The sequence below is a fragment of the Elephantulus edwardii genome, unplaced genomic scaffold, assembly GCF_000299155.1.
Source record: "Elephantulus edwardii isolate Elephantulus edwardi_28Jun2011 unplaced genomic scaffold, EleEdw1.0 scaffold00006, whole genome shotgun sequence".
In the NCBI taxonomy this organism is placed as follows: Eukaryota; Metazoa; Chordata; class Mammalia; order Macroscelidea; family Macroscelididae; genus Elephantulus; species Elephantulus edwardii.
The window spans coordinates 26,055,689-26,068,976 of NW_006399756.1; the positions used below are offsets into that span (position 1 = coordinate 26,055,689).

The 13,288-nt window shown below is 46.9% G+C and overlaps 1 protein-coding gene across 1 annotated transcript in view; it reads right to left on the reverse strand.

The window, feature by feature from the left end:
• The window catches only part of SORCS3 (sortilin-related VPS10 domain containing receptor 3), an 839,716-nt gene that overhangs the window by 781,542 nt on the left and 44,886 nt on the right, over window positions 1–13,288 (reverse strand). The gene's annotated exons all lie outside the window — the stretch shown is intronic.

Sequence of the window (13,288 nt, forward strand, 5' to 3'; positions counted from 1 at the left end):
GAAGGAAGGAAGGAAGGAAGGAAGGAAGGAAGGAGCTGGCTGCTTCTACTCTTTACAGACCAGTTCTAGGGAATGCAACCACATCAGAAACAATAAACCGAGGACAAAGGTGTGGTTGATACACTTGGAAACCCAACAGAGCCGCTCTACTCTGTCCTCTGGAGTCGACATCAGAATTGGCTCCCTGGCAATGGCTTGGCTTTGGTTTCCTTCTTTGTTTATTAGGAAGAAGACTAAGACACATTTTTCAGAAACACTGGTAGATTCCATCTTTTCAGTTAGCAGTCAAGCATTTAACCACTGAGCCCAGGGTTCCTTCCCCATTGCTCAGAACATTGTAATGTTTGCATTTTCTTAGTGCCAGCCAAGTGCATGGGACAAACCACTTCATCTCCCTCAATCCTCACCAGCACACAGTGAGGCGGATGCCATTATCTGTGGGTCAGAGCTGGAATTGAAGGATCAGCCATTCATCTGGACAGAGCCATTCCCCCCAACAGAAGCAGGACCTGAGTGTCAGGCTACGTAGCCTCACCCTGACCACTGGACTCCTGGAAACTTCTAGACCCAGACCCAGTGCCACCTCTTACCCAACCTCTTTTCCTACAGATCTCTGCAGAAACCCCTAGGAGAGAACTCTGCAGGCTTTCTAAGGTCCTCCCAACAGTTAGAACTCACTGGAGGGGCTTGTGCATGGTGTACCCTAGCCACAGCCCAGCAGAGGCCTGGAACTCGCGAAACCTGTGCTAAAGGAGAAGTAGGCGAACCACCTGGTCATCTGGAAAAAAGACTCTGATCAATGTGGAGGGTCAGCTACTCATGCTGCTGGGACTGTCATCTGTGAGTCCTACAGGTCCGGCTGCCCAACCATCTCCAAGCTGTGGCTTGGCTGGGACAAGAGTCAGGTGGCAAACACCAGCTGGCACTAAAAATCACCTGGGACACATCTACAAAAAGCCATCACAATGCATCCCAGTGAAAGGGTAAAAACACCTTCCTCTGCATTTCCACTCCGCCTCCTCTCAGGGCTGCATGCAGTGGCAAAAATAACCTTGGAAGTTTCCCTCACCCTCAGAAAGGCCCCTTCACTCCCGCTTCCTCATCATGAGCAAGAGTGAGGACCCAGCAATAGCCAGGCACGTGGGCCTCATTCCAAAGCCGCTGCTTTTTCTGATTCAAAGCCAATGAGCATCTCAAGCATTCTGGCCCCAAAAGGTATCTCCTGCCTCTAAGATCAACGGAAAAGTGCAGGTTCATACTCAAAACTCCTACTGAGCTCTCCGTCTTGTTATAAAATCTAGAGTGTCCCTGGAGGACATTATGCTAAGTTGCTGAGTGAAATATCTCAGTCACAAAAGGACAAATACTGCATAGTGCCACTGTTGTAAAATGGGGCTGACATAGGAGTGGGGGGGGGGAGACTGAGAAAGATGAGATAAATTATGTATACTGCATTGAAACACATGAGGGAGAGAACTGTTTAGGAAGGGATATATGATTAGGTATTATAGTCATGACAGAGGAGTCTAGAGCGAAGGCTGCAGAGTGGAGTGGACTGGGGGGGGGAGCGGAACTGCATAACAAGGAAAGAATTTTTCTTTTACTTTTCAAAGAGAAGAACTAATTGGAGGGGAGAGGTGGGCAGGGGAAAAAGTGCAACAATGAATGAATGATGAATGGAAATCCAAAACCTCTGTAAATTTTCATTAAAATTAATAATAATAAAAAAATCTTAATAAAAAAAATCTAGAGTGTCAAGAAAAGTGTAGTCCTGAGAAAAAAAAGGCTGTAAATCTAAACCACTATGATTTGGAAGGCACCCTTGTGATATAATAGGTTAATCTCCCAGCTGTTAACCAACAGTTTAGCGTTTCAACCCTCCAGCTTCTCCAAGGGCGAAAGCCAAGCCAGTTCACTCTTCTACAGATTTACTTGCTCAGCAACTCTGACAGCAGCGGGTCTGGTTGGGGTTTTTATACGTATGGAGCTCATCCCGTTTGGGCGGAGGGGCTTCTGTGTTGTGTTTATGAGGCCTGATCAGTGTAGGATATGTTTTAAGTCAATCACCTCGCAGACATGAAACAAGAACAAGCATTGAGCGCAGACACGGAAGACCATCTAAACACCAGCCCACAGAAGCTGAAAAGACAAAGCTCCTAGAGTTGGTTCGTGCCTCTGCTCCCCAAAACAGTGAGACAATAAATTCCCGCTTGTTAAAATCAGCCACTGTGGTATATTAGGGAGGGAGGCAATCTCCTCCGGTACGACTGGAAACTTGCCTGAGGGTCAGCTCTGGATCAGTTCCGACTGGACGGTACTCAACAACAACAACAACGGGTGGCTCAGCAGCAAGGAACTGCACTGCCAACGCAAGGTACATGGTTTGAGTCCAACCCAGCCACCTCTGCTGGAAAACAAACGGGCAATCAATGCTCATGTGATTTACTAACCCTCTGAAGGGTAAGCTATGGGGAGGTTCCAACTCTGCGGTTGGTACACAGCAACGACATGGTATTTCTGTTATAGCAGCATTAGCTAATGAAGACAATCCCAGTGGAAACAGCTCTCTCCAACTTTACCCCGGTTTCCTGGACTCTTCAGGACTCAGCTGCAAAGTCACAATGATCTGAAGGTTGGGGGAGGGGGAGTGGAGGGAGGCAGGGACACAGGGGTAACTGTGCGTCCTCTGGGCTCTCTAAGGACCTGGTTCTCTTGTTTTCATGTCCTGCACAGATAGAGCCTTAACAATATCCCTTAGCCTTGACACCCCATTAGCCCCACATATAGAGGGCGACTAGGAAGGTCTGGAAGACGAGGTAAGATCCTGGGCCAAGAGCTGAGGGTAAGGGCTTTAGGAGAACCACTGGCATCTGTCCCAAAAAGGAGCTCTCCTTTCACGCTACCTCCCTCCTGTCACCAAACCCAGGTCCTAGGCTTCCCCAGCCTAGGAGTCATTCTGGAATACTCCTCCTCTGCCTGTATGTTCATTCCTCCAAAGACCTCAGCAATATGACATTGTTGAACTACACCCAGGCCAGCAGTAATCCTACCACCCTCTTCAGGACTCACCTCCTGAGGGCTTCACCTCAGCTCCCTGACAGGCAACCCCTGCCTGGAACTGCACACAGAATCCCACTGCCGTAGACCCCAGTGCACGATGACACGGCTAACCAAAAAGCCACACGTGGCTGGGGGCCCACTGACCAGTCCTCCTGTCCCAAGTGCAATCTCCTCCTGATAAGATCTACCGCCTCAGAAGCTCAATGAAGGTGCAGAATCGAGTGGAAGTGAATCTGAATTTTGAGAACTGACAAATAGGAAATTAAAACCACTGCCACTAGTCTACCTAACTCGACGGGCCGGACGTGATGAAGCGGAACAATTTCCTAGAGTTTGCAAAGCTGTAAATATTCACAGGAGCGAGCGTCTCATCTGCCTCCCTCCGACTGACACAAACTTACTGCTGTTGAACTGGAGGTGCCTCCCAGCAGACCCTCCGGTGTGTTTACAGAGGTGGTAAATCCCACGAGAGGAGCCTGCCCACCATTCTCCAAGGAGTCACTGGTGGGTTCACATTGGCAGAAAGACGTGACCTCTGGGTTAGTTCAAACCATTGGCCTTTTAGTTAGCACCCCCAATACTTAACCCAGCATACCACAAGGGGGCCTCAGCTGCAAAGTGTTTTTAAACACAAAAGCTCACCTGTTCTAGAAGACTCATCATTCTTCTCCTGGCTTGTTCTACGAATTGAAGTCCACACCACAACGTGTCACACACTCTCTCGACTCAAGTCAGAACCGACTCTCAACTGGCCCTCCACCTAGCTCCTGAGGCCATAAACATCCAGGGAAGAAACTGTCTCTTTCTCTCCCATGGATTTGAACTACTACAGATGCACTTTAGGCAGAGGGAAAGCCCTGAGGTGGGCGTGGTGCTGATGTGACAGGTAACAGAGTACAGCATGGCTGGTCCAGTCACCCACTCAAGGTAACAGCAAGAACCAGGGTCGTGTCTTGGGCCTTTGTTAAGTAAGGGGCAACGGTCATAATTCTGAGTCTAACATCCCAACGCAGCAGACAATAAAATTATACACAGAGCTGGTGATTTGTTAAAAGTCACTCAAAGGCAGCATCTGAAATAAGAGGCTGCAACCAAATCAGCCTTCATGGTTCACCCCACCAAGCTGAAGTGCCACACAGTCCCCTCCCCCGCGCCCACCGCCCCTTCAATCTGACAGGCGCCGTCATCTCTGGCTCAAAAACAGCAACAGCGGGAACTGACGCAAAAAGGCAAGCTTGGCACTGTTCTGTGGGAGGGCTGGGGCCTGGGGCTCACTCAGTGAGGAGGAGGATGACGGAGATGGGTCCCCCAGAGAAGGGGCGCCAGGGTGCTAGGAACCCTCGGGCAATGACGAGCTTTGAGGCCTTCTTTATCCCTAAGCTGGAAAAAGAAACCGCCTCTCCAAAAAGTTGGTTTATTTACTTGGAAAGAATCCCATGCTGTTCCATGAACATCTCCCCATGAACAAGCTACAAATCAAGAACTCCCCGTTTCCCATTTTCAAGCAGGGAGACACAGCCCACACGGAGTGCTGTGTGTGTTCCACCCACATCCCAGCACGTCTTCTTCCCTCAAGAGAAGAGGGGGGGTCAGATAGAATCTGCAGGAGGGGATCCTGGGTCTGGAGAAGCTCTGTATCTCCTGCCCCACCACCCCTCTGCCCCCCAGAGTCCCCCACCTGTCAGCCCTACCTGGGGGCTGGCGCTTTGAAAAGTGTTTCTATCTCTCTCTCTGGTTCTTCAGACAAGCTCTCAAGAAAGGTTCAGGTTCTCAGCAACTGCTCACCTGCTATTCACCTGCCTCCTTACAAAGCACATGAGAAAGTTTAACATTTAAGGTAACAAGGAAGCCCCCAGAATTCATGGGCCAAGGCCACAGAGCAGGGCATGGAAGCTGAGGCACACACAGTCCAGCACTCTTTCTACGTGTCAGATACCACTCCACGTACCTCACAGGTAGTATCTAGTTCAACTGCAAATGAGGGAGGGCCTGAGATTATCCCCATTTTACAGCTGAGGAAACTAAGGAACAGAAGAGTTAAGTGGCTCCCTCAAGGTCACACAGCTGATAAACAGCAGGGGTAGGATTTGAACTGTAGTAACCTTACTTCAGAGGCAATCTCTCCAGAAAAAAGATTGGTCACCCAGCCCTTTCTGGGACAGGCCAGTTGTTGTTGTTAGGTGTCACTGTATTGACTATAATTCACACAACTCTATAAATAACAGATGTGCCATGCTCACAGTCTCTGATATGCTCCAATCCCTGCTACATCCCCAGGAATGGAATCTATTGGGCTGACAAAAAGCAGCACTGAAGGCAGAACCAGTGAGAACTGAGCAGGACCAGGCCCCTCTGCTCTGCCTCTTGTATGACCTTGACTGTGAGCTCCTGTCCAAGCCTGTCTGTAACTCAATGAGCATTACTGTGTCAGGTCCTGGTAGCACTCAATCAACAAGTGCTGGATGAGTGAGTAAAGTGAGTGAGTGCAGGTCCAGATGTTTCAGGTGTCCCCTTTACAAACTCTAAGCCGTAAGTATCTCAGAGCACCTAGGTCAGCAGTTCGGGTCTGCGTCCCATGCCCTGCCACAGGAGAACTGAAAGAGATAACCTATATACGAGCTCTTTTTCCTCTTATTGCATTTAATTCCACATTTCAGTTTAATTAAGGAAAAAAAAATACAATAGCTTGAAGAATTGGATCCTGATTCACTGTGCTGTTCATGAATAGTCATCACTCTGGGCTATATAAAATTGAGTAATTATTAGCAATTAAAAGAAGGTCAACAGAAGGCTATCTGAAACCCTCCAACAAAGAAAAGGGAGACGGAGAGCCCTCAGCAAGGACTGTGCAGGAGAGGGACAGAGTTCTCAACTGACAAGGAGAAAGATCCAAGTCTCTAGAGCCACCCGAGTGTCTGAGGAGAGTTCCAAAAGGGTAGGCAGCTGGGCTGCTCTACCCACAAACCACTTGTTTGAGGGGAAAAGTGCATTTGATATTTAAAGGATCCAATGGACAAAGAGTATTCCAGGAGACAGTCAGGAAGGGAAGAAGCAGGTCTGTCCAGTTAAGTTCTTCTACCTACCAGACTGTACCTCTCTAACAATGAGGACGATGATACCCACCTTACAATGTCCTGAGACAATGAACAGAAACTTCTCACAATGCTCCTGACACGGTTGCTGTTGTTGTTATGTGCCGTGCAGTTGACTATGAACGCATAACAACTTCCCTCTGCACAACAGCTCTGAATCCTGCTCTACCCTGAGCCAGTCTCACCATCTGACACACCTACCCCCATTACCTCAGTTACCGTGTCAACCCATCTCAAGAGCTGTATCTCTATCTTTCCAAGTATGATATCCTTCTCCAAGGACTGGTCCCTTCTGGCTACATGTCCAAAGTATGTGCGACAGAGCCTCAAATTCCTGCCTTCAAGGAGCAACTTGGTCTCACCCTCTCCCAGATAGAACTGTTAGTTCTCTTGGCAGTCCATGGGATGTTCACTATTCTTCTTCAGCACCACAACTCAAAGACATCAACTCTTCTTCTGTCATCTGTGAACACTATTCAGTTCTCTGAAGCATAACAAGTAATTGGGAAGACCATGGCCTGGATCAGGTGCACCTTCAATCTCTAGACTGACATCCTTGCTGTCAACTTGACACTGACTCGTCACTCACCCTCCAATGGGTTTTTAGAGACTGTAACTCACACGAGTGGAGACTGCCTCTCTTTCTTCCTCTGAGCTGGTGGATTCAAACTGTCTTTGGGTTGGCAACTCAACTCCTTCCCCACTGGGCTACCAAAGGTCCTTGACACAGCAAAAGTGTTCAATGAATGGGTACATTTTCACCAATCCTAACATACCCCAAGTCCCTGAGTGAGGTCAATGGTTAAAGTACTTGTCTGATAACTGAAAGGTTGATATCTCAAAAGAAGGGCCTGGTTACTAACTTCTGGCAGAACACAGTTCTACTGAAACACACAGGACACTATGTGCTGAAACTGACTTGACAACAAGAAGTTTTGTCATTGGTCCCAACAGCTTTAACTTTTATATCGACAAGCAAGACATCCCAGCCCTATATCATTTGATTTCTAAAGAACCCTGGAGATAGATTCCAAATCCTGTATGCCAAAGGAACACTGGTGGTGCAACAGTTAAGCATGAGGCTGATAAATGGGTAGTTATACCCATCCAGGGGCTCCACACAAGAAAGAGATTGTTACCAAAGACACAATAGCCAAGAAAACCCTACAGGGCCCTTCTAGTCGGACACGTGAGGAGTCTTGCTATCTGTTGCACTGCTAGCCCAAAGGCTGTCAGGTTGAATCCCCCAGCCACTCCATGGAAGAAAGGTGGGCAGTCTCCTCAAGGTTTGGAGGAAAATGTTACAACAATGAATGGATGAAAATCCAACTTCTTTGTAAACTTTAATTAAATCATCATGTAATAACTAACTAAATATATACTTATTTTTAAAAAATTGGCTACTTGGAATTCCATCACCACAAGTCAGAATCAACTCCCTGGGGGCAAGTAACAATAAGAACACTCTCTTATGGCTAAAGGATGTGAATCAGTGGTTAAAAATCTAATCCCCCCAAACCCTCTGCTACATAAAAACAAAAATCCTGCATATCTGTTAATCCCGCTGTGGCCACTTGTGAGCATGTGTTAGAGACTCTAACAAACTCCTTCCCACCATCACAGAATTCTTCTAAATTAGAGTTAGTAGTGCCAAAGAGTGCAGCAAACCCAGCCTGCCTGCTGGTTCAAATGCCAGTCTAAATTCTGACTTTGACAGCCAATCACTTGCTATGCCTCCAAGAGCTGGACAAAGAATAAGGATGACAGAAGAACTGATGCCTTTGAACTGTGGTGCTGGAGAAGAAAGGGTACTGAACATCCCATGGACTGCCAAATAAACAAACAAATAAGTCTTGGACAAAGTGCAGCCAGAGTGCTCTTTGGAGGCGAAGGTGAGAAAGTGTTCTCTCACACACTTTGGGCCTGTTGCTAGGAGGAGCTATTCCTTGGAGAGGGGCATGACGCTGAGAAAGCAGAGGATGGGCAAAGGAGAGGAAGGCCCTCAACCAGGAGAATGCCACAGTGACTGCCACAGAGGGATCTAGTGTGTCAGGAAGTGTTAGGATGACACAGATAGGACAGGGTTCAGATCTGTTGTTCATAGGGTCGCTCTGGATTGTACTCAACTCAATGACACCTAACAAAAACAACACTGCCACAAAATGTAATCCTTTTTCTAGATAGGACTCCTTCTAATACATATAACTGCCAGCCCAGAGGCCCTCCTTCCCCTCCCCAAGTTTAAATGAACTTACTTTAATTAAAGGTTTATTTCATGACAGGGTTTCGGTGTCCTCTCCTGTCCCAGCCTCCCTCATTAAATCATGCTCTCCTCTGTCTAAGCATCCCTGACTTGAACACAACACGGCAGCCATGATCTACATACCCACAGAGCAGGGCTTCGCCGTGGCCACATCACTGCTAATTCCTTTAAACTCAACTAGGATCAACTTTAGGGACCACTGCACCTCACTGTTAACTCATTCGAACACGCCATTCATGAACTCAGTGACCTATTTTGAGCACATTCTGTGGGGCAGGGGCTGCTGGGATGGATGTGGTCCCCGTCCTCACAATGTGAGTAACTTAGAGATAGCAGTAATTCCCGAGCATACTTTCTTTAGAGCGGCTTCAGATGAGCTGTCGAATCCATGGAAAAATGCCTGGAAACCTGAGGTCACATTAGCACTCCCTCAATTTCCAGGTCTGGGAACACCTTGTTTCCCCATAAACACTGTTCTCACTGCCAACATTGACCCTAGGAACTTGACAACCAGGCCTGGAAAATGCCTTCTCTTCCTTCTAGTCATATTCAGTAACATCGACTGGATACCTGACAGGACGTGGGTTGACACAGCTGTAAGTACTTTACATGCATTTACGTGAACCTGTTCAGCCCTGAACTCTGCTTCCAGAAGTCACGCTTGCAGACTACATCTCCTCTATATCACCAGGTAACCCCAAAGTAACTGACAGCGCCTCACTGTAACAGAGCCAGAGCCAAAGCCATTTATAGACATCAAACCCTGAACTCAGCAACCAAACCCTGAAATCCCTTCTTGGTTTATCCTTCAAAGGCTTTTTCTTCTTTTGTTGCCCAGACAGGAGATTTAATATGGGCATCTTGTCACGTAAATGAGAAGACCATACTATTTTAAGACCAAACATGAGTACGACTTGTATTGACAGCAATTCTATTAGTGCTAGAATATAAATGACTAGGGGATAAAGGGTGTCTATTGCTTTAAATAACTATGTAGTCATATGCTATCCCTCACTTTAAGTCACCGCACGTTGCTGTTAATTGCCATCTAATCATCTCTGACTCCCATAAGTGATGCATGGTCCTGCACCCTGCACCATCTTTATAATCCCAGAGGTAGGCTTAAGTTACACAGCTGTGACCACTGGGTGTTCTGAGTGACGTCCAATGTACAGGGCGCATCAGTCAGTCAATATTCTATTATGACCCATAATGTTCTCCTCTGCTGATTTCCAGAAGCCCTTCCCACTTCTTAGTCTGTTTTAGTCTGGAAGTTCCAATGACATGTACTACCATGTATTTATCACCTTCTGGTATTTGAAACGCTGGTGGAATAGCGTCTAACATCCCAGCATCAGCAAGTCAACACGCTACCACAACCTGTTCAGTGTGCGGTGAAAATAATGTTGTTGTTGTTGTTGTTGTTGTTGCTGTTGTTGCTGTTGTTGTTGTTGTTGTTATGTGCCGTCGAGTCGCCTGTGACTCATAGCGACCCTATGTACAACAGCCCTAAACTCCACTCTGTCCTGTGTCAATCACACTGTCTCTGACACGCCCATTCCAATTATCCCAGTCACTGAATCAATCCACCTCATAGAGGGCCGTCCTCTCCTGTGCCGTCCCTCCACCCTCCCAAGCATGATGTCCCTCTCCAAGGACCGGTCTCTCCTCACAACATGTCCAAAGTAAGTTAGACGGAGCCTCAGAATCCTTGAGAGGTTTAACCCTCTCCAGGAAAATCTGTTTGTTTTCCTAGCAGTCTCAATACTCTTCTCCAGCACCACAGCTCAAAGGCATCAATTCTCCTTCTATCTTCCTTGGTCATTGTCCAACTCTCTGATGAATAACAGGTGATTGCGAAGACCATGGCCTGTATCAGACGCACCTTAGTCTCCAGAGAGACACCACTGCTCTTCAGCACTTTGGAGAGGTCCCTAACAGCAGACTTTCCCATGGCAACATGCCTTTTCATTTCCTGGCTGCTGGTGCCAAGACTGTTGACTATGGAGCCAAGCAAACTAAAGCTGTGTACAATCTCAATCTCTTCACCATCCATCCTGATGCTGCCAATTGGTCCAGTGGTGAGAATCTTTGTCTTCTTGACATTGAGCCCCAATCCATATTGTAGGCTGCAGTCCTTGACACTCTGCAGCAGGTGCTTCAGGTCCTCCTCAGTTTCAGCAAGCAGGGTTGTGTCATCCGCATAACGCAGATTGTTGATAAATCGTCCACCAATCTTGACCCCACATTTCTCCTCATAGAGTCCAGCCTCCCGGATAATCTGTTCTGCATATAGGTTGAAAAGGTATGGAGATAGGACGCATCCCTGGCGTACGCCCTTCCCAACTTTGAACCATGCAGTGTTCCCTTGCTCTGTTCTGATGACTGCCTCCTGGTCCAAGTATAAGTTTCGCATTAGAACGATCAAGTGTTCTGGGATCCCCATTCTTCTCAGAGTCAGCCACAGTTTGTTATGATCTACACAGTCAAATGCCTTTGCATAGTCAATGAAACACAGATAGACATTCCTCTGGTATTCCCTGATTTCAGCCAAGATCCATCTAACATCAGCTACAATATCTCTAGTACCACGACCCCTTATGAAACCAGCCTGGACTTCTGGTAGTTCTCTGTTGATGTGCTGTTCCAGTCGTTTTTGGATAATCTTCAGTAAAATCTTGCTTGCATGTGAAATCAGTGAAATTGTTCTGTAGTTTCCACATTCGGTTGGGTCACCTTTCTTTGGGATAGGAACAAATATCGATCTCTTCCAGTCAGTTGGCCAAGTGGTCGTTCTCCAGATTTCTTGGCACAACTTGGTGAGCACGTCCAGGGCAGCATGTGTTAACTGAAATATGTCAATTGGTATACCATCTATTCCTGGAGCCTTATTTTTTGCCATGTCCTTCAAAGCAGCCTGAACTTCTTCTTTCATCACCATAGGCTCTTGCTCATATGTTGTTTCATGAAATTCTTCTGTGTCTTCCAATTCTTTTCGATACAGTGACTCAGTATATTCCTTCCATCTTCTTTTAATACTTACGGGATCATTTAACGTTCTGCCGAAAGCATCCTTGATCATAGCAACTCGAGGTTTGAATTTGTTCTTCAGTTCCTTGAGCTTAAGATATGCTGAGCAAAGTTACCCAATAAAAATCTGACAGAGAGGAGACTTCGGTCAGCACCCTGAGCTCATCCCCCAACACATACACAGACACACACATCCTGAACACTGTATTTCCAGGACTGAGACGGATAGAGTTACATCGTCTGCCCTTTGTCCAGAAGGTCACACTTAAAAGAGATAACGAGCTACTGGTAGGGCACCAGCTGCAGCCCTGGGCTGGAACAGAGAGAGTTACCTGCCTGAGATGACAATAGCTCCAACCCCTCCCACTCCAATCTGAGTCAAATCTTCAGATGTCCAGCCCTGGTCACCAGAGGGTGTTAATGTTCCCATGATGTCAATGATGAATCAGAGGTCCTTAAGCAGGTAACTTTTGCACCCAAATCAGCTTCTCTTTCAACCAGTTGTTCTGTCAACTTAACAAATGCACCGGGTGCCCAGACAGGCTGTGTATGAAAGGCCAGTGTTAGTGGAGCATCCTGAACACATTAAAACCCTGCAAAACTCATCTGCATTCATCTTTCTAAGAATAAAAGACATTATTTTGTTTCTTCTCTGGTCCCTTTCTGAGGTTGTTTTATATTATTTTCACCTTAAAAGGAAACATCCTAATGAAGTCAGAACGAGAAAATCAAACAATAGCCTCAGGAAAGACTTTGTAGGAGAGAAAGAAAAACACAAACAAAAAATCTGACACCAGAACTGGGCCAGGTGCAGGAGTCTCTGGCAGCGCAGAGCTGCAGGCCTTCCAAACACTTAGGCTGCATCTGAAGCAGAACCCTCAGTCACAGGAATCTGACCTGACTTGTCTCCACCAGGGCTGAGCTTCTCTGGGGTGAGGAGGGTGGTGACAGCCTTCGGGGACCCCTGGACAGTCATGACTTGCAGAGAGCTGACTTAGCAAGGCGCCAGCCATGGCCATTAATCACATGCCTTCCCGCCACTGCGATCTGAAAGGCCAGGGTCAACTGGCATTAGGTAATGGGTGTCTCAAAAAGAGAATCAAAATAAAGTGGTCTCAAAGTGGAGGCACTTTACATGACCCAGACGGAAGGAGAAAGCACCCACACCCCATCACTCTGCCTCAGAAAGAACGGCGGGGCCAGAGGCTAAGGCGAAGCCCTAGATCTAGAGATTGAAGGACAGACAGAAAGAAAGAGATTTGGAGAGAGACAGAGAAGTATACCCCAAGCCTTTGGTAGAAAGTGAATGTAGCACAGTAGTTAAAAGTGCATGGCTGCCAACCAAAAAGTCAGTGGTTCAAATCCACCCTCTGTTCCAGGACGGAAAAATGCAGCAATCTTTTTCCATAAAGACTTACAGCCCTGGAAATCCTATAGGAGAGTTCCATGCTGTCCTGTAGGGGTCACTATGAGCCAGAAGTGACATAATATGAACATGGTGGGCTTGCAGGAAGATTCTGTAATAACTGATCTTTTCCTTAGTGATCTTCCTTTAATTTCTTCTACATGGTAAAAATGAAAAGAATTAGGACTTAGTCTCCAGCAGATCTGAATTCTTCCCAAGCTTCCAGTTCTCACTAGCCATACGACCTATGTTAAATCTATGGGATATTACTTTGCTCTTAAGAGTATCTGGAAAAAAATTTAAGAAAGAGTCACTGTGACTCAACGGCACTTAACAACAACCTTAAACACTGTTGTTGTTGTTGTTGTTGTTGTTGTTGTTATGTGCCATCGAGTCGTTTGCGACTCATAGCGACCTTATGTACAACAGCCCTAAACC